Source organism: Condylura cristata, unplaced genomic scaffold (genome assembly GCF_000260355.1).
Source record: "Condylura cristata isolate star-nosed mole 26May11 unplaced genomic scaffold, ConCri1.0 scaffold00024, whole genome shotgun sequence".
Classification (NCBI taxonomy): Eukaryota; Metazoa; Chordata; class Mammalia; order Eulipotyphla; family Talpidae; genus Condylura; species Condylura cristata.
Genome location: NW_004567125.1, coordinates 7,853,178 through 7,877,383, shown reverse-complemented (window position 1 = coordinate 7,877,383; position 24,206 = coordinate 7,853,178). Strand labels below are relative to the sequence as shown.

The window sequence follows — 24,206 nt, the reverse complement described above, 5'->3', positions numbered from 1 at the left end:
ACTGGCTGACTTGATGAATAGTGAGAGCTGCGTTGTAGTCACTGGAGGTGCTCAGGAAGAGGCTGGTGACTTCTTGGCAGTTATAAGTGAGTGAGGGCTGGAATAGATGACAGCTTCTTCCTATGGAAACAAACTACCTCCTTTCAGTGGTCAGCGGCTCCCAACAGTGTGAGGCAGCACAGTGCAGTGGAAAGAGCTGGCTTCAACTCCAGGGCTGTGTGAAGATACTGTGATCAAGGCCTCAGAATTCAGGGCTGTGGGCCACACCCAGGGTATTCAGGAGGAGAACAGGGTCGGGTGAGGCTGTTGAGGGGTCAGAGTCAGCAGGGCCCTGGGGCAGGCAGTCTCCAATGCCAGGCACAAGTAGAGGCCCTGCAGCTGGTACCCAGGGACAAGTCACCGCCACCACTGCCGAGCAAACACAGATTTCATTAATACCTGAGGCTTCCTAATTATAAAAGTAGGTATAGTCTAGAAGGGTCTATCAATAGATAAGAAAGTGTATGGAATAATATTCAAGTCGCTCTTAGTCCCTCATCAGAAGCCAGCAAAGGCACCCCGAATCTTGCCTGTCCGTTCCCTCTCTGTGTTCTCTGCGTAGGTTCTGTGTTGATGTTTATATGTCCTGGTAAAGTAGGAACCGTAATATATAGTTTTGTTTCCTGCATCATTCATTTAACACTATATCATGAGCATTTTACACTCAATTAAATACTTCTCACAGTGATGATGTTTAATGGTTGCATAATGTGCTCTTTTGTGGTTGTGCCATAATTTATTTCAAATATTTCCTTGTGGTTGGACATTCAGCCTGGTTCCTTTATTTATTTATTTGCTGCAATAAAAGAGTATCACTCTGCTTGCCCATTCACACAAATCTTTCTCTTCATTGTCGATTATTTCTCTAGATGAGGTTCCTAGTAGATTATGAGTTAATCCAATTAGTTTGTTGATTATATTTGAGTTGTTTGGAACCTACTGAAAGCAGTAAGTAGACTTCAGGGCATGAAGTTTGGTTCATCCAGTGGGGACATTAATACCATGGGTCTGGGGGCGCTTGAGCATTCTGACTTTATGGATAACCATCCTAATCAGACTGCGTAGTGATGTGTGGGCTGTTCCTGTCACCACATCTTATAGATCAGCAGACTGTGGCCTGAGGCCCAACAGTTAGACATGTGGTGGCCCCTGCACAGACCCTGGACAAGACACACAGGTTCATGTCTCCTGGGGGGAAGATGGCCTGGAACTTTCCTACTTACCCTACACCAATTCTCAGCTCAGAGAAATCACTTTCTCCCTTTGCCACTGAATGCATGTTGTTTCCCACAATCCCTCCTGTCAGGAGCCCAAGCGAGGGGGCAGCTGGAAGCAGCAGGGGGCCAAGGGCAGAGGCCAAGCCTGCTGGAGATGGCGCTGGATGGCTCAGGGCCAGCCAGACTAGCTGAAGCTCTCCTGGCAGTCAGAGTGTATGAGCAGTGCAAGCTTCTCTGCCTCCCAGGAAAACCAGTGGCCCCCTGCAAGCCAAATCACATAGGTAACTGGCTGCCCGTGGTCCTGGTTGGCCAAGGGGTCGGCTGGAGAGGGCTGAGTGGCAGGCACCCACAGACAGGAGCGCACATGGACCCGGAGAACAGCAGTGTTCTAGGGAGAACATGTGTGGAAACGGGTGTCATGCACACATAAGCGAGATGGATAACTGGGAGAGGAGGCAAGGAGGCCTCTGCCTGCCTGAAATTGGGCATGTGGGAGAAGAGGCAAGGAGCTGGGAGGACTGGGGCTGCATGACCTAAATGTTGGGGCAGCACAGTGAGCTCTCAGTGTTGGGGGTGTCACTTTTTAAAATTAACACAAGAACAGCAATAGAGCAATTCTGACAGGCTTTACAATCTGTTCCTCACCCCTCAGCCTTGGGCAACCAATCATCCACTTCCTGTCACTGTGGGCTTGCCTTGCCTAGAATTGCATTTAAATAGACTGGCTCTGTGTGGTTTGTTCCCTGTTTATTGCTGAATGGTGTTCTCCATCAGAATGGGCAGGTTTGTTTCTCCTTTCACCTGTTGAGGGACACTTGGCCTGCTCCCAGGTTCAAAGCAAATGAGTAAAATTGCTATAAAGTCTTTGGGTAGACATTGGCTTTCTTTTTTCTTGGCATGGTATTGCAGGGTTATATGGAAAGTGATATATGCTGAACTCCCTTAAAACGGCCCAGTGCTTTTGCAGAAGTGGTTTCCTATCTGCCATCCCCTTCAGCACTGGGTGGTGTGTCCACCAACATGGTTACTAATCGGTGTTCGGGGCATAGCATGTGGCTCCACTTGTATTTTCTGGAACTCAGTGTTAAGTGTCTTGTGCCTTTTTTCCCCATTTGCACATCTTCTTTTGTCAAGTGTCCAAGTTTAATGCCACCACCACCACCACCCATTTTTCAGTGGGTTGTTTGTCTTACTAGTAACGTTTTTAAGAGTACTTTGTATATCTGAATAAAAGCCCTTTGTCAAATAGATGAATTTTGAGTATTATTACAAAGGAGGCTTACCTTTTTTATGGTGTGTTACAAAGAGAAGTTTTTTTTATTCTGATGAAGTCCAATTTGTCAGTGTTTAAAATGTATGAGTCATGCTTTTTGTGTATCTTATCTCAGAAATCTTTGCCTACCCAAGGTGTCAAAGAGCTTTGTCTCGGTTTTCTTCCAGACGCTTAATAGTTTTAGCTTTTATGCTCATGCCCATAGTCTGTTTCAAGCTAATATTTGTTTATAATATGAGGGCAGGTCAAGGTTCTTTTTTATTTTCCAACTAGATGTCCAACTGTTCCAGCAACATTTGTTTCTGAGCATCATTTCCTGCTGCTGTGCTTCTGTTTCTACGCTGCCTACTCTTTTCAGTAGACCTATGTCTTTGTGTGATGATCCTGAGGTCCTGTAGATTTACAGTAGGTCTAGAAGTCAGGTAAGGTAAGCCCACCTGTTCTGTTTTTTCTTTACCAAAATTGTCTTAATCTAGACCCATATGCCTTTTAAAATCAGATTCTATAACCGTCCTGCTGGATTTTAATTGGGCATACATTTAATCTGTTGAGCAGCTGGAAAGAATTGACAGCTTAACAATATTGAAATTTATAATCTGTGGAGTGGTAAATTTCTTCACTTATTGTATATTTAATTTTTCTCAAACTGATACAACCACTAATAGAAAGCTGTTTGAAGGTTTCTTAAAAGGCTAAAAATGGAGCTTCCCTATGACCCAGCAATTGCACTACTAGGTATCTACCCAAAGGACACAAAAACACTGATTCAAAAGGACACCTGCAACCCCATGTTCGTTGCTGCTCTATTTACAATAGGGAAAATGTGGAGTCAACCCAAATGCCCAAAAATAAATGACTGGATTAAGAAGAGGTGGTACATATACCCAGTGGAATATTACTCAGCAATCAAAAAGATAAAACTTGTGCTTTTTGCAGCAACCTGGATGGACCTAGAAGGGATCATGTTTAGTGAAATAACCCAGAAAGAGGAAGAAAAATATCAGGTGGCTTCACTCATATCAGGAGCATAAAGGATCAGGGAGGAAAAAAGAGAGACAGACTAACAAATCTAATAGAGTAAAAATGAAAACAATGAACAACTATAAACCAGAGACATTTTGGGGGGTGGGAGGGGAATGGGATCGGAACTGGGGTGGGAAGAGTGCACTGGACTGTGGTGATGGCACCTGGTGAATTGGTGATGGGAGGCCCATGGGGATTACAGCTGAGCTGGAAAAATGCACAAAATGAAGAATGATGTATAAAAAAGTTATGTTTATGGTGTAAAAAAATTTTTCTCAGCAGCATTTCTTTTTTCATGTATAAGTCTTATGTATATATATTTTGTATTTATTACAATTCTATATTTGTATGATATTGAAAATGGTCTTTGACATTTTTATTTTCAATATTTTATTCCAAATATATAGACATAACGGATTTCTACATATTGACTTTACCTGTGACCTTAGTTCTAGGCTCCTTAAGAATTTTCTACACAGAGGAAAATGTCATCTGCAAAAAGTAGTCTGTGGTTTTGTTGTTTCCACGTTGATGTTTTGTTTGACTTTGTATGATAGCAAAGCTTGCTTCAAAATGAATTGGGAAGTATTCCCTCTTCTGTGCTCTAAAGAATCCATATGAGATCGGTATTTTTCTTTCTCCAGTATCTGATAGAATTCACAAGTAAGGTCATCTGGGCCTGGGATATTTGGTTTGTGGGGAGTGTTTAAAATTATATGTTTAATTTCTTTAATAGGAGAGAGTATTACTCAAATATTCTATTTCTAGTAGAGGCGGTTTTGGTAATCTGTGCCTTGGTTGTGGGTAGGGGGTGAGTTCATTCAACAATACCGTCGAGTTTATTAGTGTAAAGTCACTTATAATATTCTTTCATCCTTTTTTATATGTCAAATATATAATTTACCTCTTTCATGCATGATCTTGGAAATATTTTCATCACTGCCCTTTTCTTGCTCAGTCTGTTTTATCAATTTTATTATTTTATCCTCAGGTTTTATTCATTTGTCATTAGTTTATATACCTATATAACTTGGGGAGCACAACTTCATGCCTCACCCACAGTCCACCAACTCTCTAGTGTTGTTAATCTTTAAGAGTACCAGCTTTAGGATTTGTTGATTATTCGCGAATATTTGAACATTTTCTATCTACTGTTTTAATCTTTTATTTCTACTTACTTTGGATTTATCTTTTTCTAGTTTCTTAAGGTAGAAACCTAGATCACTGGTTTGTGACCTTTTCCCTTTCCTATTATAAGCACTTAATACTATATATTACTTTCTAAACACTGCTTAAAATACATCCCACTGCATTTTATATATCATTGTGGGTTATTTTTAATTCAGTTTAAAAATGTTTTCTGATTCCCCTGTGATTTTTTTTTTGACCCAGGTTGATTAGGTCAAACTATTTGATAGTGTTCAGGTTTTCTATATCCTTACAAATTTTTTGACTTGACTCAGCTTATTACTTACAGATAGCTATTAAAATTCCTTAAGTTGGGGTTTTTCTATCTTTTCAATACCATCGTTTTTCTGTGTTTTTTTTTTCTTTCTATATTTTAAATTGTGTCTTTAGGTAGCTATGTCAATAAGATTGCTATGCTTTCATAAATTGCAATTATAATTATGAAATGTCTGCCTTTTACTCTGATAATTCTCCTGTACTAAAGCCTGGCTTAAATAACGTTAATAGAACCAGCTTTTTTACAATTCAGTATTTACACTATAGATTGATTAAGTTCCAGTTTTTACTTGTAACCTATGTGTCTTTATTTCAAATGGGTGTTTTTGTAGATAAGATATCATTTCATCTTGTTTTTTATTTCACTTTGATAATCTCTACCATTTATATTTAGTATAATTTACATGCTTGGGTTTAACTCTGCAGACTTTTTTTTTTTTTTTTCCTTTTTTTCTCATACATTGGTATATTTTTCCCCCATTTCCCTATGTTCTTTTGGACTGTGTTTTGGTTTTTTGTTTGTTTGTCTTTAACATTTTAAAAGGAAAGATTTATTAGCAAAATGAGGAAGAAAAAGGCACCTGCATAGTTCCAGGTGGGCAGGAGAGCTGCCTCTGCTGCTTTGCAAAGGGAAAAAGGTTTGGGAAATGAAACACCTGCGTAGTCACAGGCAGTCAGGAGGAGAGCTGCCTAGGCTGAGTATTTTTAGAACTCCATGTTCTCTCCAACATGGGTTTATTAAATAAACTTCTTGTTTTGTTTTCTTCTGTTTAGGTTTTGTTGGTGCTTATAATCAGCAAACTTTGTCTATAACAAAACAGCGACTGTTTTAGACTTTGGATACCATAGTGACTCTCTATGCTATTATAACGCAAAAGGAACCCATGGATAGCACACAAACAAAAAGCTGGACTATATTCCAGTGCAACTATATTCTCCAAAGCAGCCAGTGGGCCAGGACTGGTTGGCTACTTCGTGGTGGTGGCCAAGCCCTGCTGTAGGGCTCACAGCACGTGCAGGTAGCATCATAGTTCACCTTTGACTCTCTTCTTAGCATAATACAATGAGCAGTGTTGCTCCATTTTTCACACTTTTTTTTTTTGCAGTTGTTACACTTTTATGTTGTTACTTTTATTTTAGAAAGTCTATTGTGATTTAAATGAAAATAAATCAAAAATGCCTTTAAAATTACTCTTTTAGCACTCTTTCCTTCTTTGTGTTAATCCAAATTTTCATCATTTTTCTTTGTGGAATTACTTCCTTAGTGAGTACTGTATTTCAAGTCTACTACCAAATCATTTTCTTAGCTTTTCTTTCTCTGAAAGTGTGTTTATTTCCCCTTTATTTTTTTTTTTTTAAGATTTATTTATTTGTACATACAGAACTGGGGTACAGGCAGAGGCTCAGGGGCGGTGAGAGGCTTCACCAGAGACAGAGTGGGGAGCAGAACAGGCAGATCGACGAAGTACACTGCTGAGGGGAGCAGCGGGCGAGACAGGAGAGGTCTGCCGCGCCATGTGGTCTCCTCCGGGGCAGGCGGGATTTGAACTCATGCGGAAGTGGCTTCAGCTTCTCAGTGCAGTGCTTTAACCCGCTGCGCCACCAGGGAGGGCCTATTTCCCCTTTATTTTTAAAGGATAGTTTCTTGGGATTCAGAATTGTATACTGGCAGTCTCTTTCTCTTTTCACAATCAAAAATAATTTTTTGTTGTTTTCTGGCATGCATGAGTTCTGAGGGAAAATCTACCAATCTTACCTTTGTTTATTTGTATGTAATGTCTTTTCTTAGACTGATTCTAAGATTTTCTTTGGTTTATTCTGTTTATAGTTCATGCTTCTTGGATTAGAAGATTATAGTTAATCAAACTTGGAACATTCAGGCTATCAGGCATTAAATATTGTTTCTGTACCCATTCCCTTATTTTTGGGACTCAAATTATCATATTTAAAATAATTTTGTTTGTTGGTGTGTGTGAGAGAGAGAGAAAGAGAGAAATAATCATCTTTTCTGTGTTTGACAGATGTTTTGGATACTTTTTGTTTTGCTTTGTCTTTAAGTTTGCTAACTTTTCTTCTGGTGTATCTACCTGCTATTAACCTCATACAGTAGATTTTTCATTTCGGCATTATTCTTATCTAAAAGATCCATGTGTTTCTTTTTATATATCTTAATCCTCCCCCTTCATTTTAGTTATCTGTTCCTATGTAACAGATTACTTCAAAACTTAGTATCATAAAATGACAAATATTCTTCATTGCAGTTTTTTTTTAATGAAAGCTATAGTTTTACTGAAAATTACTGATTTAGATACATAGATTTAACAGTTAAAAGAAAAGCAAGACATAGTTTAACTTCTAAGTGTGGACTAGCGGGGCTTTGTTTACCTTTAGTTGATATAAATATTCATATTATATTTCCTTGCCAATTAACTTGTACTCGTTAATCCTGCTGAGATTTCACTCATCCATCCCCCAATATTTACTAATTGCCCAACAGAATGCGGGCACCTTGGGAGCCACAAGATGAATAGTACCCAGATGCTACCCTCACTTTTTAAATACCTATTACAGTAGCAGCCAACTTCATGAATATTGACTTTTACAGAACCATAAAGTTATACAAGTTTCTATTTTAAAATCATCTGGTTTTACTTTACTGAAATAATGTGCTGAAATAACTACCAAAGTGTTATATTTGATTTATGGAGACACTGTAGCACATTTTCCCACCATGATCTTGTACAATGTATTTGCTGGGTTAAGAGAGATTATGGACCTTGGGTTTTGTTTTTTTTTTCAATCTGCTTTCTGAGTTTGCTGATTTTACTTTGAATGCCATATGGTAGAATAAGTAGTAAACAATAATATTCATTTAGCATATAGAAAAAGGTTCATCTGATAAATGAACATTAAAATCTTTGACATGCCAACCCAGATCAGACCACTACTTTGGAGAGTGGCTAGGGGAGTTTATATTTAAATAACAGTCATACTCTGCTACTGTCAGGGAGAAAAAACAATTGCCCTCTTCCCTTCTAAGTTCTAAGCTAAGACACCCCCTATAATAAAAGACAGATTAGTAGGAGAAAACAAGTAAATGTTTAATAATCAGTATATCTCCTTGACATGTGGGAGAAACTTGAAAAAGTTGAGTAACTCCCCAAGTGGCCAAAGTCCCCTTCATAAATAATACTGCAGCTAAAAGCATAGGAACTTGGGGGGAAGGGAAAGGCCATTTAAGGGAGGTGACCAGAAAAGTCACAGTAAAACCAGAGTGGTGTGGTTGTCGTGTAGGTTGATGCTGCTGCCTTCTCCGTTGTGTTATCCTCGTGTTGAAAACTAGAAATCTGGGAACAGTTCAGCGGATGGTTCTGGCTCAGGGTCCCTCCATGGAATACAGTTCAACTGCTGGCCTGGTTGTGTCTTCTGAAGGCTTGCTGAAGCCAGAGGATGTTCTTTCAATCTCACTCGTGTGTCTCCTGGTAGAAAGTTCCATTTCTTCCCCATGGGGGCCTCTCCTTGGGGATGCTTGAGTGTCTCCCTAAGATGACATCTGGTGAGAGTTGAAAGACCCAGCTGGAGACAAAATCTTCTGTGTCTTCTACAACCTCATCTTGTGAGCAACTGCTGTCACTGCTGCTGCCTTGTAATGAGCCCACAAACCCAGCCCGTGTACTGTGGGAGAAGACAGCCCACAGATGTGACTACCAGGAGGCCAGCTGCTGGCAGCTATTATGCACTTCATCATGCTCACGTTTGCTTTTAAATCCTTGAGCACACTTATAATTGCTGTTTGGAAGTCCATGTCTGCTAATTCCATCATTTCTGAACCTATTTCTGTTGCTTGATTTTTCTCTTGGCTCATAGGTCATGTTTTCCCTTTTTGTGTGCTTGGTAATTTTCGATTGTATAGTGAACACTGTGAATATGATGATGTTGAGTGTCTGAATTTTATTCTCTTCCTTTGAAGAGTGCTGGCTTTCTCTGGTAGGCGATTAAGTTATTTATGGTAAGTTGGAGCCCTTCAAGGCTGGCTTGTAAGCTTTGCAGGGCTTATCTAGATTTGCTTATTCTAGAGCTCAGTAAACTCTCCTACAAAAATGTAACCTTTCTGGGGTTTCTAGTAAATGCCATGGATGCTCACCAAACACTCTTTGGCTACTAGAACTCGTGGTTCCTGCTCCCAGAGGAGTTTGGGGGTGTTTTCCTGGCAGTTCTGTTTTCTTTGCTCGGCCTGGTAGATGCTTTGTGTACATGTCACTCTCCCTGCTTAGTACCATCCTCTGCAGAACTCTGTCCTGATCAGCCTCCACCCTTATGACCTCATTTAGCTTCACTGAGTTACAGTGGGAGCAAGTTTTCAACATGAAGTTCATACAACTTGCAGCCTGTGTGTTCACTTAGTATCAGATATATATACATACCTGTATTATATGTGAATTACACATCACAGAGAACATCTGCAATCTTGTATCAGTAGGATCCTGTTATACCTGGGACACTTGAACAGTCTCTTTCTTTTGCTTGTGAACTTTTTCCTACCCACCCCAGCCACAGAGGCACCAGCTGTGGACCCAAGTATTCTGTTCCTGTGCTTGTCTGCCTGAAGCCAGAGACACCCTGAAACCTGGAGTTCTCAGTGGTATTCCCAGCCTAGAGAAGAGCAGGCTGTCATCCAGGCAGAGGGTTGCTGCCTCCTTTGCCCTCAGTTCCTGCTCCCTGTGAGCTGGGATCTTCAGCCCAGATCTTGATTCACCTCTAAGCTGGCCTACCTGAGTTGCTTAGGCTGGCAGGGCAGGCGAGGGAGGGACCAGCAGGAAAGAAGGGCACTATTCCAGCGGGGTGGTTGGGTACTGTTCCTTAGCAATCTCAACTGGGAGTCAAGAGGAACCTTCCCCACACGGGGGTCTGGGTCCCTTGGCACGGGGGAACTGACACTGGTATACTCGGCCCTACTTCTCAGCAGAGAAGGGAGCACAGGACTTCCCCAGACGGCCCCTGCTCCAAATGTACCCTGCAGAGCATCCTAGACCAGGCCGTGCTGCCTCGAGCCCCCAGCAGCCCCAGGCAGGATGCAAGCTGCTTGGCTGGGGTTTATGGGTCTCCCTGGCCACAGAGGGGTCAGAGCATTCCCATCCTTTCCTCTCCCCCATCCCAGGCCTTTCTCTCAGCTGCCCAGAACCCCTCTCCTTGTGCTGCCCAGCCCACCCTGTCCTGCTTGTGGGAGCATGTGGCTTGGTAAGAGATGTTTTCCCTTCCCAAGTCAATGTCCGAGCCCACCAGGCAATCAATGAACTGCTCGCCATCTTTATCACCATCAAACTGAGTGGACAGTAGCTCCGTGCCCCTCTGGTTTAAGGAAGCCACACTCACCACCCATGCTCAAGTGCTGTGACATTATGCATCCTCCAGCTCCTCTGCCTTGTCCCTCCCTCACCAAACTCTGCCGGCTTCAGAGAACTTGGCTCCAGCAGTGGGGCTTCCAGTCCCCCCAATATGCTTTCATTTCCTTTGGCCCAGGAAGCCAACCATAAAGTCTGCTTCTTCAACCCTCTGCCCATCCCAGGACAAGTAGACCCCTGCATGTCCTGTCATCCTGTGCACAGCAGCCATGGTCTGGCCACATGGTTGCTGAGTACCCGGCCCCTCCAAAGGCTTTGGGCCTCACTCATCTTTGTACAGTGGCGCCTGCTGTGTTAAGCCCCAGCGCCCTATCTGCTGACTGCCCATGACTTCCTTTGTTGGGTGGTGGGCCCAAATCAGCCAGTGCAGAGTGCCGAATGCTCCCTCCGTGATAGTAGGGCTGGATATTAGACATCAGACAGGGACAGGAGCAAGACTCCCACCCTCGGAAGCCTGAAGTTCCCCTGGCTGAGTGTGGGGCTGTCCTCAACACTGTGTAAGGGGCTGCCATACAAGGGCAACTGAGGCACCAGGCAGGAGGCAGCGCTCAGATTAGAGGCAGCTGAGTGAGTTCACATCACATTTCTTATCCTTCCTGTTGTTACTAAGCCAGGTCACCTCCATGGTGCGGCCTTGCTTCTCTGCACCCTGATCTGGGGAGGAAGTCCCGAGGCAAATTGCTGCATCAGTTCCTAACCGACACTGGTTTTCATACTGTGTGATTCAAACCCTATCCTTGGGTGGTGGAATTTACTGCAAGCTTTGACATTTTGTTGAACTCAGCACACTGTCCCCTCTCAATTAGTAGAATGGGCCTTACCATTCTGGGTGGGAGGAAACTTTGGAGCTGGTTTGACCATGCTGTTAGCTTATTCTTCAGGAAGCACTTACTGAAGCCGTATGTGTACCCAGTGCTTGCCAGCACAGAGGAGAAAAGCAGAGCCCTGCCCCGGCTGGATACAGGTGAACAGGATTTACCTGACCCTTGGTCTGGGGTATACAGGCCTTGGCCTCAAGAGAAGAGGTGAAACTGGGGACATGGGGTGTTGCAGAAGGGCCTGGGGACCTGACCTGCCAGCCCACAGACTGGACCTAGGACAGTGCTAAGTTCCCAGCCTGTCTGAGCAGGGCCACCTGTGGGATGCTATGCAGCAGCCACCAGTGGCAAACATGAGCTTGAGCACACCTCAAGCTCATAGTGTGCCACAGGCCTCCATGTGCCGCACTTACACTCACAGACAGCTGTGAGCTGCAACACGTGATGCTGGCAGGAGTTCAGAACCCGCTGCCAGCCTGCGGGGTTTCCGGCGACCAGGGTGTGTGTCCACCACATGCAGAGGAGGTGGTTAGGGCCTGTGGCATTTCTGAACTCCGGAGAGTCCGGGCATTCTGGGCATAGTCCAGATGTGGCTCTTGTGCCAAGGCTTCTGCCACAGTGCCACTAACTTTTTCTTCTAACATGTGGCAGATAGTCTTCTTGCTCTTAATAATCTTCTTGCTCTTGAAGAACTGTCTTACTCTTTCTCATGCAGTCCTCTCTGGAACGCAGAGTGAGCTCTAGTCAGAGCATGTCACCTGCTTTTACAGAGAGGAATGGTGGGAGGTAGAGGGCACTGAGGGACGGCCATGGAGGAATGCCAACCCATCTGCAGCCACATCCTCTGCCCAGACCCTGAGGTCCCCAGCCTGACTAACCCCAGACTTTCCACTAGGGTTACCAAGAGCCTACTCCGTGCTGGCCCCTGTCCTGTCTCCCTCCCCTCTCCTGGGTGGTGGCATGGGCAGCTGCTTGCCGGCTCAGAGGGCAGGTATTGGCGCTCACGCAGGCTGCACCGCCACTAGGTGGTGACAGAGTTCACGCTTGGGGCTGAGGCACTTCCCACAGAGCGCCCTTGCCTCTCTGTGCTGGGCTCATCTGGCACTGCCCCATCCTCTCACGGCCACGGCCCACTGCCTTTTCCCAGAAACATAGATTATTCTGGCCTGGAATGAGAAGCTGTTGTTGCCAGATTGCACTCTGTCTTCTCTGTTGTTTTGAAATGCCGCGCAGGAGCCACCCAGATGAAAGGCACTGCTCTCTGCCCAAGCTGCCCTGTTTCCTTGCAGCCTCTCAAGGAGTGGTTTCCCAAGAACATCAGAGAGTCCAGAACAAACTGTGTGCCACTTTCCTGTCACCTCTCCCATTAAAAACCGCCTGATGGGGCCTGGCTGGAGACATCCGTCCCATTACTAGGATTGGGCTCTTTCCCTCTTAGCCCCCAGGTGCTCCCTCAGAGTTTTCATAAATGCTGAGCAGGTGGCTTGTGGTAGGGATGGAAGCCTCATATTTCCCCCAAAGAACAGAGTCACCCCGGCTCCCAAGATGCCCACCCCCCCCCATGGCTTCCTGTCTTCTAGCACCTGACACTGGCACTGCCAGGTGAGCCGCAGTGCTCTGGCTACAGCACAGACTAGAGTCTGCCCACCGGCTGCCTCCACCCAAGCAGCAGGCTCCATGTGTCTTTGTCCCCAACTTTTGTGTCAGATGCTAGCAATTCAGGAGCAGACAGGTTATGACACCCCTTATAGAAGCTGCCAGTCCCAGGTAGGTGATAGGTAAACCCGATTATTTTCTGAGTCCACACCTGCCCTGCCCACCTCCAAGTTCCAGCCGCTGTGTCATCTAGACAAGGAGCAGTAGAGCTCCGAGGAGCTGGGTGACGTTGACAGGCTTGCAGAGACTCTAGGAAACAGAAGCCCCTCACAGCAGAGACCACATGTGCGCAGCTGGAAGAGGGCCTCCCACAGGCAGCCCAGGGCCACTTTCCACAGTGAGTCACAGCACCCGGTTGGCCTCACTCTCAGACTGGAAGAAGAGAAACAACCTGCCTGGGAGCAGGGGACCGTTAGCACCTAGGAGCAGCCATCTGCTTGCAAATCTGCCCAGCTCCAGCCTTGGGGTGGGGGGAGGTACCCACAGGCCATAGTGTATCATCACTTGTGACTCGGGGGTTTCAGTGAGGGACATGCAGCATCGATACCAAACCCCTGAACCAAATGTCCAAGCGTACCCTGGTTTCCTCCTGGTAGGATCTAGGAGCCAGGTCCAGGTGAGCCATGGTCCGGATGGCCGAACTCCAGGTTCCTCCATGTCAGGGAGAAAGACATGGACTTTGCTGAGGCCACCTGGGCCAGGTACCCACGACCTGGCCCTGCCTGCTCAAGTCTGATGGCTGCTTGGCATTCGAGGCAGCAGCATGAGCGTGTGCACAGGAGAGCATCTCTGCTCTACTGAGCGTTGGGGGGGGGGTGTCAGGTAGCACCTGGCCTCCAGCTCTTCACCACCCACATGTGGGTCCCAAGTGCACCCAGGTTCTGCCACGCAGCATAGGGGATGTTGTGGCCTAGGGAGTGGAATGTAGGGGATGGTACCCTCTCTGGCTACTAACTGCTGGGGCCTGGTGTCACCCACGGAACTATGCTGGTCCTGGCCCTTCAGTTCATGGCAGCTGCAGCGGTACACACTGGTGATTGTCACTCACTGCAAACTCACTTTAATGGAATTAACACCAGTTGTGGGGAGATTTTCAGCACAACCTAGGTTGGAACATGATTACATTTGGTCTTGTCAGTTGTTAAGTCCCTGTGATGAGGAAGGTGGGTGAGCAGGAGCGGTCTTTGAAGCCAAGTGTGGCCTGGGCTGTGTGGACATCACATACTAGTCCTGCCTGAGCACCCTAGGGCTGAAGGAACTGGATGGGAGTCCTGCCTTGAGAAGCTAAGCTAGGCTGAATGGGCGGGGAAAGCTGTGAGCATTTGCCCAGGTGGGTGTTGTCTTGCATGTCACCAGAACTCTGCATGACAGCCCTATCTTGCATCTTCTGCTTAAATTGTAAAGTGCCAGTTAGGCTCTCTGTTCCTGCAACACAGCACTCAGCACTTCCGAAAGTGCAGCATCTGGAAATACTGCCCAGCTTTGGGGCGGAGGGCCCTCTGCACTGCATTCTCAGCTTCCTTGGGGACGCTTCCATGGGGCACCTCCCTGGAGGATCACCTTCTTGGGATGGTCACAGCACATGCTGGGAACATGGCTGATGGCTGGACTCATTTCTGCTTCTCCTTCCCACACAGAGGTAGCCTGACCTGCTGGGCAGTGAGGAGAGACCAGCAGCATCTAGGCTGTCCTCAGAGGAGCCAGAGTTGGGACCTGAGCAATTTGAAAGCCTGAGAGATGATTCATATACATATATCCAGAAAGTTCTGACTAATTCAGGTCTTAGTTTTGCAACTGTGCGATCTTGAGCAAACTGCCCACCCCTTGGGGCTACTGTGATTAGGTGTGTGGCTTGAATGTGGGCTGCAGAGCAGGTGGCTGTGGCCCTGCCTGGGCCCTGGCTCGGCACCAGCCCTGACTTATAAGAACCAGAAGAGGGCCTTTCCATCCTGCCGAAGGATGGGGTGCTGCAGGGAGGATGGGGAGAGAATTCCTTAGAGCCAGGTGTCTCTCTTCATTACAGGAGGTGGGGGAGAAGCCCGCGGAGACGATGTTTTAATTATGTGATTCTTATCTGGGCAGTCTCTCACATGCATTGTGATCTATTTTTAATAAGTTATTGGAACTCTCTCAGCTCTGGTTAGTGTCCATGCTCAAACCCCATTCTTCTGATGAGGGGCCCTTCCCCCACTGTCCTTCACTTCCCCTTCTTTCCAGTGAGGTGCCTGGAAGGCGAACATCCCAGAGCACAGGCAGAATGGCAACCAGAGCCTCTTCTGAAGGAGCTCCGGGGCCAGAGTCAGAACGGAGGCCAGTGCCCAGGCGCTCCTTGGTTGACTTCCCTAAGCCCACGAGACCAGGTGGATGACCCTACTGCCCTGGAGCCCAGAGATACCCAGAACATCCTGGAGGAAGTACCGCTGCATCTCAGTCCCTCTTGCCCTGCGCCTCCCCCAGCCTCTGGCACAGGCCTGTCTCTAGAACCTCCTCCTTCCACATCTGCTGATGATTCTGCCCTGCTGCAGTGCGTCCTGCCCTGGCAGGATACCCTTCTTCCACCACTGTGGTCACGTCACATCACACGGCCCCCACTCTAGGCCACAGGCCTTAAGTGAACCCTGCCTCACCACTGATCACCTCTCCTGCCTCTACAGTCACGAGTCGTACCTGACAGGTGGCGACAACACCTGCTTTAGGGCTGCTGTTATGGGAATCGGATGCTGCTCACTCCCACACAGAGACCTGGGTCCAGGCCACGTGGGTGGTCTACCCCTGGAGCCCCGTTTCCTCCCAGGTTGTTCCTGCAGGAGCCTGGACCCAGCCCTTGGGCTCCCAGCAGGCCAGCACCTTTACCTCTCCTCCCCACTGTGGCTCAGCCCACCAAGGACTCCCCCATAGCCCGAGGCAGGACTCTCTTGATTCTCACAGCTTGCAATCCCCTGCCTTTCACTTACAGCCCTGAGCTGTCCTGTGATGGGTCTCCAGAGGTCTCTGACCACCATGTCCTCCCCATCTTCTTGACACAACTCTCCCTCATATCCCCTTGCATGCTTAACCTCTGCTAGCACAGGCCTCTTCTAGAACAGAAGCTTCTGGATAGTCATGCCTGCTCATATCCCTGACTCTTCTATTTGTAGAGTGTGGTCCAGGGTTTGGAAAGTAGGGGTGCTTAGAAAGATTGTAGAATCAGCTAAGAGCCCATGTGTGGGCCCTGAGAAGAAGTCACCCTCTGGCAGGTGTCTCTTGGAAGGTGCAATCTCTGAAGAACTACCTAGCTGTTGTGTCTGTTTCAAGTGCCATATCTGTGGGTACCCTGGCTCCTGACATAGGCTGAGCTTGGCCTTGGTTTTGAGACTATAGAAGGCCACTGGGGCCATTATCTAGCTCAAGGAGCCCCACGTAGAGGACTATCTCTCTTGCCATGAGCCCAGGCCTCAGTACCTCAGCAGGAGCCAGAGTGGGTAGCACAGACAGGGGACTGAAGTGAGAGAGGACGTGTGATCGCTTCACGTATTACCACAGTCTGTCTTAGGGTCTGGATTCCAAGTCTCCAAGGCAGCCAGTCCTGATTAACTGTGCAAACTTAATTAGTTCACATCAGAGTTTATGGAAGGCCTTCCTCCAGGGAGCTTGTGTGAACAGCCTCTGGTTACCAAGAGGACCAGATTTCTCACCGAGGTGATGATATTAATATTGAATATCCCCTTCTCAGATTTTCAATTCCTCCCTGTGTTGTTAAAAGACTCATCTTTCTGTCTGGCCCCTCCTCTGATATGCTGCTGTTGTAAATAATATTAAAGCAATTTTTTTTCCAAAGAGATGGTGGAATACAGGGGTGGGGTGAGCAGGCAGTGCCCTGAGATCTGTCGCCAGCACACAGCTTTGGGGGGTGGCCTTGGGGATCTGGTATGTTCTGGGGGGCATCAGCTGCCCCTGGCAGATATCAGAGTCAGCTCCCATACAGAAGGCAAGAGGCTTGGCAGAGCCCTGTGTCCTAGGACCCTCCAAGGTACCTGGAAGAGGTCCTGTCTGTCACTCTGGCCGCCAGAGAGAAACCCCACAGAGAGCTGGGGAGGGCCCCTGGGCACTGTTGGGTGCCAGCCATCTCACTGTAGGGATACACACTCTGGCTCTGACCTTGGATGGGGATTTGGACCTGTAAACTCTCCAGAGGGCATGTACCTCTCCCAGGTCTCTGCTCAACAAGCATATGGCAGTGTCCAGCCTGGGGCCATGGTCAGAGGGCAGCTCCAGGTGCTGCCCCCAAGCCATGCTGTGCCTCAGCACCACATCAGCCGCAGCCCGGCTCCTCAGGCCGGGCCTGGCCCCCAGGCTGAGTGCCTGAGGTGACTGCAGGGAATCCCACACTGGGCATCCTCACTGCTTGTCCCCTGTCCTCCTTTGCTGGTCTCAGCAGGTCCAACCCATGCAGGCAGGACAAGTCACTGTTTTGTTTCTGCTGGATTCATCTTCATAGTTACCCTATTTTTGTTTTATGGTAGTGATGTAAAGTTTCCTTTTAAACTAAGTTCATTTAAGTTAATAAGGCTAATTGATCTAAGGAAAAAATATTAGGTAGTTAGCAGACCCGGCAGGCAACGGGTAACACAGACAGCTACCACTTAGAAAATGGATGTGGGTTTCCTGATTTACCCTTGGCACAAAGGCCACATTATTTATATTGTCAGGTAAGATTTCTGACTTGCACAAAGGTTAAGAAACTCACTCAATTAGTGAGTGGCAAAACTAGAATGAGTCCAAGGCCTGTCCTGTTGCAAATCCAGAGGATTGGAAGCATAACTTGAGCCTCTTGACTCAGGCAGGTGGGAGTTCCCTCTCAACCCCCTTTAGAGGGGGGCAGGAGTAGGTATGATCTGAGCTTTGCTTTCCTTTCCTCTCAAAATGGACAGTGGACAGCTGGATGGATGGTGGATAGATGGGTATGGTGGATAAATGGATGGTGGTGGGTGGACAGGTGGATGATCGACAGGAGTGGAGGACGGGTGGGTAGCAGGGCAGATGGATGGTGGATCTATAAAATGGATGAGTGGGTGAACAAATGGTGAATGGGGTAAATGATGAGTAGATAGTTAGATGGGTAAAATGAATGGATGATGGGTAGGTGAACGAATGAAAGAATTGCTCCCATTCATTCTCTCTGAAGGCTCTAGGAGACTCCACAGAAAGAACAGCTTTCAAGGTGAAAGCTTGAAGGATGAAAAGAATCTTTGTGGGAGTCAGGTTTTGAAGGCAGATGACACAAGGAGAAACAGGAAAGCTGGGAGTGCATTTAGAGAGCATTGAGTGAGGTATAGGGCATGGCTTTGGCCTGGGCCTAGGACATTTGAATCTACTGAGTGGGCCTCCTTGTTGCTGGTGGAGAGGGGGTTCAGAACCTAGCATTGAGCACAACTGGTAAAGTGCTAGGCTTTCGTTCGGTACCCCTGGTGGGCTCTGGGCTGGATGCTGTCCCTGTTCTGCACATGAGAGGACAGAGGCTAAGGGGGTCACTTACCCAAAAGGGCTTGGGGCCAGACCACTCTGAGGCATGGTCACCCAGGCAACAAGTTAGTGGCATTGCTCACTTGACCTTCCTGCTCCTGGTCGTTGCCCATCCGGCCTTCTGCATCACCTCACAGAGTTAGATACCTCACACAGGCCATTCTCACTGCTCTGAACATCACCAGCCTGCCTTAGATGTGTTCTTGGGAACTGAGACCTGCCCAGGTTGCTCTGTGCCAGCAGGTGGCTGAGCTGAGTCCCGTGAGGCCAGCGTGTAGGGATGGCCTGTGGGTGCAGCTGCCCCACTTCCCATTTCCCCCAGCCTGGCTCTCGTGGGCACACTTTGGGACAGATGCCTATGCCACATCCCTCCTGCAGCTCTCTTGCCCAAGGTGGCGCTGGGCCACGGTGCTGCTCCGACACACCAGCTGTGGTGCCAGGGGAGCCTCTCGTGCTCCAGGTTCCCCACCGATAATGATGGGAGCTCCGGAAAAGATTTCCCCGGCTCTCAGCCTGACCCTGTGGTGAGGAAAATCAAGTTGAAATTAAATCAAATTTCAAATGTTAAACCAACCAATTAAAAAAAGCAATCACATAGAAACATGCATTTTGCAAAACACTGTTGTTTGCTGTGTCATAATTAATGTATGCAGAGAAGAAAGTTTGGGCTCTGCAGGGAACCCACCAGTGCAGGCCCCGTGACAGCTGACCCTGGACAGGTGTGGAGCAGCAGGAGGGAGCCTTACAGTGGCCTGCTTGGTCGGGTAGAGCTCAGCCCCAGAACTCCCCTCCCCTCAGATCTGGAGTTCAGCATTCCTAGGCCGACTGCATGGGAGACAGGGCAGGCTAGGAAGCCACAGATCCCACAGATCTGACCTAGTCAGCTGCCCACGGTGTGGCCTGCCCTCTCTGTCTTCCCGTGGCTGGGCCCAGGGCCATGTGTAGAAGCACCACCTAGACACTGACCAGCCCACAGTGAAGCAGAGATACTCCACACTTAGGAAGTCAGTTGCAGTAGTACTAGAGCCCTGTCCCCAGTCAAGGGGCAGCAAGGGACACTCCAACACCCTCAGGGCATGGTACCTGCCATCCTGGGCTGCCCCTTTGAAACCGTCACTTTTTGGGGAACAGCAAACCAGAGAGAATCAGGAGCGCTGAGTGCTGAATCACTAGTAGTTGAACATCCGCCTCAGTTTCCCTCTTCTGAGAATGGAAGTGGTTATTGTGAATGAAATGAACTGAGCCAAGCTGCTGAGACCATTGTGAGAGAGAAAGCATTTCGGAGCATCTTGGAGCCCAGAGGTCAGAATCCGGGGACTAGGGCCCCCCAAACCCCACCAGGCCAGCTGTTGCCTCCTCCCAGAAGGCCTGCTCCGCTGCCTGCCCCACAGAGTCAAGGAATGCAGAGCTCTGGGTACCCCCCAAGTTGTGCTCATTGGAAACAAGTGTGCACCACGGCAGGTGATCAGAGGACATGCCACCCACAGGCCAGGACAATTGTGACAAATGGCTGCATTCACCTATTCACTTACCACCCTGGAGATTTGAGATTTGAGAGATTTGAGACAGAGGACCCGAGCTGGGGGCTGGGGGTGACATCCCCATCCCCCCAGACTGTCAACCTGGGTGGCCTCCAGCTAGCTCATCCACCCATGCGAATCCCACTCCCCAGAGGCACCTTGAAGGTCCCGGGAGAGGTGTGGGCCTGTCCTGTGTCCCCGTGCCCCCAGGGACTTGCAGTTACCCTTCCCTAAGGACTGATGAGATGATGCATTCAGCAGGGTTCCTGTTGGCGGGTTCCACCCTGCTTGCTGTGTGTCCCGAGAGCTAGGTTTTGGGCAGGAGCCTGACTTCTCTTGATCAGTGTTGCTGTTCTTGTCCCACAAGAGAAAGTTTCTGCCCAACAATTAATAAATTACTTGGGCAGGTAACACTGGACTTACAGGAAAGTGCTATCCCCTCACACAAGATAATCCCACCCTTATCCAGAGAAGCTGCTCCCTGAAGACTGGCCCCCAGTGACAGAGCCAGCCCAGACACACCCCCATAGTGATGGGCCTGGGTCCAGGGAGGGGGACTAGATGCGCCCTCAGGGCTCAACTGTCCTTTACACCCTCCATGCTTTGCCACCCAGACTCCTTTGGAAACTGCATCTTGAAGGCAGGAGCCACAGGAGCTCCTTCAGAACCCCACAGGGAAGCCCCAGGCACCCTCTGGACTTTAGGGGGTGGTGGGCACTGGGACCTGGGGGCATGGTGGCCCTGCAGCAGGCCCGCATCCCTCAGGAGAGCAGTGGCTCACCTGGTGGGACAAAGGGCAGACTAGCCAGGGAGAGCGATGGAGTGCATCAGAGGCAACAGTGTGGTGGGCACTGCTCTCCTCTCCCCACCCAGTGGGTTCAGAACCGAAGGTGGGGGGGGGACCTCGCAGGTCACTGCTGTCTGTAAGAGGAGCTTAGAAGTGTCGCGCCCAGGGAGGTGCCTGCCTCCCACTGGGCAGCCCATAGGTGAGTGACGTGGCGCCAGCATTTGCTGGATGGAGTGGCTGAATGTGCCCAGAGCTCTGTGATCGAGTGGTAATTAGACTTCACAGTGAGCACCATTAATCGTGCCTGGCACCTTAGCACACTGCATGGGAGTCAGGGTGAGAGGGCTGCCTGGAGAAAAGCCATTTGTTAACAGATAAATTATGGAGATGACTCTGGACAGCTCCTGGCAGAGCTTCCTGGGGGCTGAGCTGAGTGCCCAGACGCCTTCCCCTTACCCAAACAGGTAAAAGACCACTCGGAGGCTCTACTGCAACCCCAAATTCCAGGTCACAGGCAATGTACTGCCAGTGGCTGATCTGAGAAGGAAGATGAGCTTCCTGCCCCTGGGCTGAAGGGTTGGTCTTTGTCGGGAGCACCGGGCATCTGCAGTGTCCATCTTTCCCCTCAGTACCCAAGGGAGCCCACCCCTGTGCTTAGAACAGGCGACCTTTGTCAAATGAATGCCCCCCACCATTGCCACCAGGCCTGTGCAACCTCTGTCCCCAGAACCCAGGACTGCCCAGAATTGCCCACCACCCCATTGTCACTGTACCCACTGTTGGCAAAAAGACAGGCTTCAGCTCTGTTAGCAGAACATTTCTGTTGGTTTTCATGACGCCCAAAGGCTACCTGCAAGATGATGGGCTCCCCCTCAGGGCAGTGCTTAGTGGGGTCTGCACAAGATGACATCTGAGGTGCCTGCTGCTTGAGGACTCCTGAGTGCCTGGAATCCCCCCTCCCACTTGCCCCGCTAATGCTATGCATCCTTGGGGTCTCAGGCCAAATGCTGTTTTCCCAGCACCTGGGACTCCTTGCTGTTGGCTAATCCTTGCCCCACCCACACTGCCAAACTGCTTGTCTGGCTCTGTCTTACACTGTGGTCCGGCTGGCACTTAGTATTCAGTGTTACATGTTGAGTGAGCAACTTAAAGAGTGAGTGGGTAAGTGAGTGAGTGAATGGAGGAGTGAGTGTACACATGACCTGGAGGTCACCACTGCTTCTGAGAAGCCGGACACCTGTGGTCCTCGCAGCCCATCCACTCCTGTCAATAGTCTTTACCCAGACAGCCTAGGACCCGCAAGCAGAGTTGGGTGGGTGACGGTCGGGAGCCATTAGGAGGCCCGCTGCCAACTCCCGGTGATTTAGCGACATGATTACTTCTTAATGCAATACCTCACAAAGCTTTTTATTAGATTTCCCCCCTTTTCCTTCCAAATGCTCTTTGGAAATAAACACCTGGGGCTGTTATACTTTATACCACTCAGTTTAATTAACTTTTAAATCACATAATGTCACCCAGACCGCTCTCAAATGTCGCTCTCTGCGCCAGGCTGGGGGAGGCCTGCTGTGCTGCCCCCACGTCTCTGCCCAGGGAACTCTCTAGAACTGTAGGCCTCCGCTCCAGGACCCTGAGAGTTGCAGCCCCATGCAAGGCTCACCTGCCAGCCCTTCTGCAGTTCTTGTTTGGTCCAGGGGTCCTGGGGACTTTGGTAGCTGACATTACCCCAGGACACTTTCTTACTGCAGTAGTGTGAGTGCCCCCACTCTTGAGAAAGCAGCTGGAGAAGTGCTATCACAGGTTTAGTGAGATGTTGGAGTGCCTGAACACAGCACCTCCCACAGGCCTTAGCAAAGGAAAGGGAGTGGCACTGGCCTTCTCTCCATCTCCTCGGGGTTTCCCTCAACACCAGCTGGAGCCCAGCCACAGCCCTTGGGAGAGTGAGGGGCGGGGGGGCAGCTGAGGTGGTGGAGTTTGCCCCTAGGAACTCAGCCTCTAGGTCACCTCCTGAATGGCTGCCAAAGAGATTTTCCAGAGTAAATCCCAAGCACCTTGGAGGTTCCCACAGGCCTGCAGCGTGACCGCGCCCTGTTTGCCAGGCAGCCTCATAGGCACTGGCACTGCAGAAAAGACCCTAGCCCTGTTATTTGCTGGGATGTGGGCAAGTGTGCTCACCCTGGAAGTGTGTGTTCTACAGGACAAAGTTCACCCTGCAGGGTGTCATTCTATTGCCTTTCTCTGCCCATTTTTTTGTCTCTGCACTGTAACTGGTCAAGTCTCGGTTGGTATTTGTGATTTGGCAGAAAATCATCTATTTCCTTCATATTTCAAATCACTCTCCTGGGTAGAGCCTTGGGCAGCATCCTCTGCTCACTGGCTCACACAGTTGTCTGGTCTGGAGGCCTTGGGGAACCTAGCGTTTAGACGTGTGTGCTGGGCGCCAGTGAGCAGTGTCGGGGTACATGCCCCAGGCACTGGGCACTCCATGGATAATTGTCCCTGCAAGCGTTGGACTCAGAGACACAGGCAGTAGACACCCTGGCAGTGGCTTCCCTGGTCCTAGGGGTAGAGGGATTGGACGGGGTTCGTTCTCCACTTGTGTTCCCAAGCAGGGTGGCGGCTGGTGTTGCCTAGAGCCAAGGTGTCTTCCAGTGGAAGGTGGGAAGTATGTGATGGGGCCACCTTCCACTCAGGCCCTTCAGCCCTGGCAGAGATGGGCAGCACCCTGACCCCATTGTCACCCGCTGGTGTCTCTGGGCTGTGCTCACTTACCATAACTTGGGGCCGAGGGCTGTGACCCCCCCCCCACACACACACACACATACACCTTTTTAGGCAGGATCTTGACCCTGAAGCCTCAGTCAGGGTGGCCTGAGATCACTACTGGGTTGCTCCCCGTTACCGTCTCCCTGAGGGCCACGTTATGTGTGCGCCCTGATTCCAAGCGACATGGACAGTGCCCTGTGCCCCAGCGTGTTGGTGCTGTTCCCTCTCCTGGAAGGCAGCAGTTGCCCACATAGGCTACTGTTGAGCAACACTGTCGTGTGCCGCATGCGATGGGGGACAAGCAGCGTTGCTGCTCTCGCCATACCGGTGTGATTCTGAGTGATTGGATGACGGATGATTGTTGCTTTCATCTTTGTGGTTTACTAGAGTGACAAATTATCTATAAAGAGAAGTGTTATTTTATATTATAAGATAAGTGTAAGCAGTCAGCTCTCCCTGAGGCGTGTGGGGGGAGAGAGGAGGGTGCGTTCTTCTCCCAAGCCCCAGCCAGCTGACAACCCCGTGGATACCCTGAGCATCTCCTGGCTGCTCTGGACAGCATGGTCACTCCCAAGCCTCTGGACTTGTCCTTGTCTGGCCCACATGTAAGTGGAATTATCCTCCTTCCCTGGCCGGGCTGTGTCCCAGAGCGCGCCAGTGCAGCAGGCCGTACACACACCCCATGCCTCACGCAGCCTGCTCTCCATGCTGAGCATGCAAGACCTTCCTCACCCAGGAG

General features: G+C 49.0%; 1 protein-coding gene across 3 annotated transcripts in view; it reads left to right on the top strand.

The window, feature by feature from the left end:
* The window catches only part of MAD1L1 (MAD1 mitotic arrest deficient-like 1 (yeast)), a 321,869-nt gene that overhangs the window by 274,929 nt on the left and 22,734 nt on the right, over window positions 1-24,206 (top strand). The gene's annotated exons all lie outside the window — the stretch shown is intronic.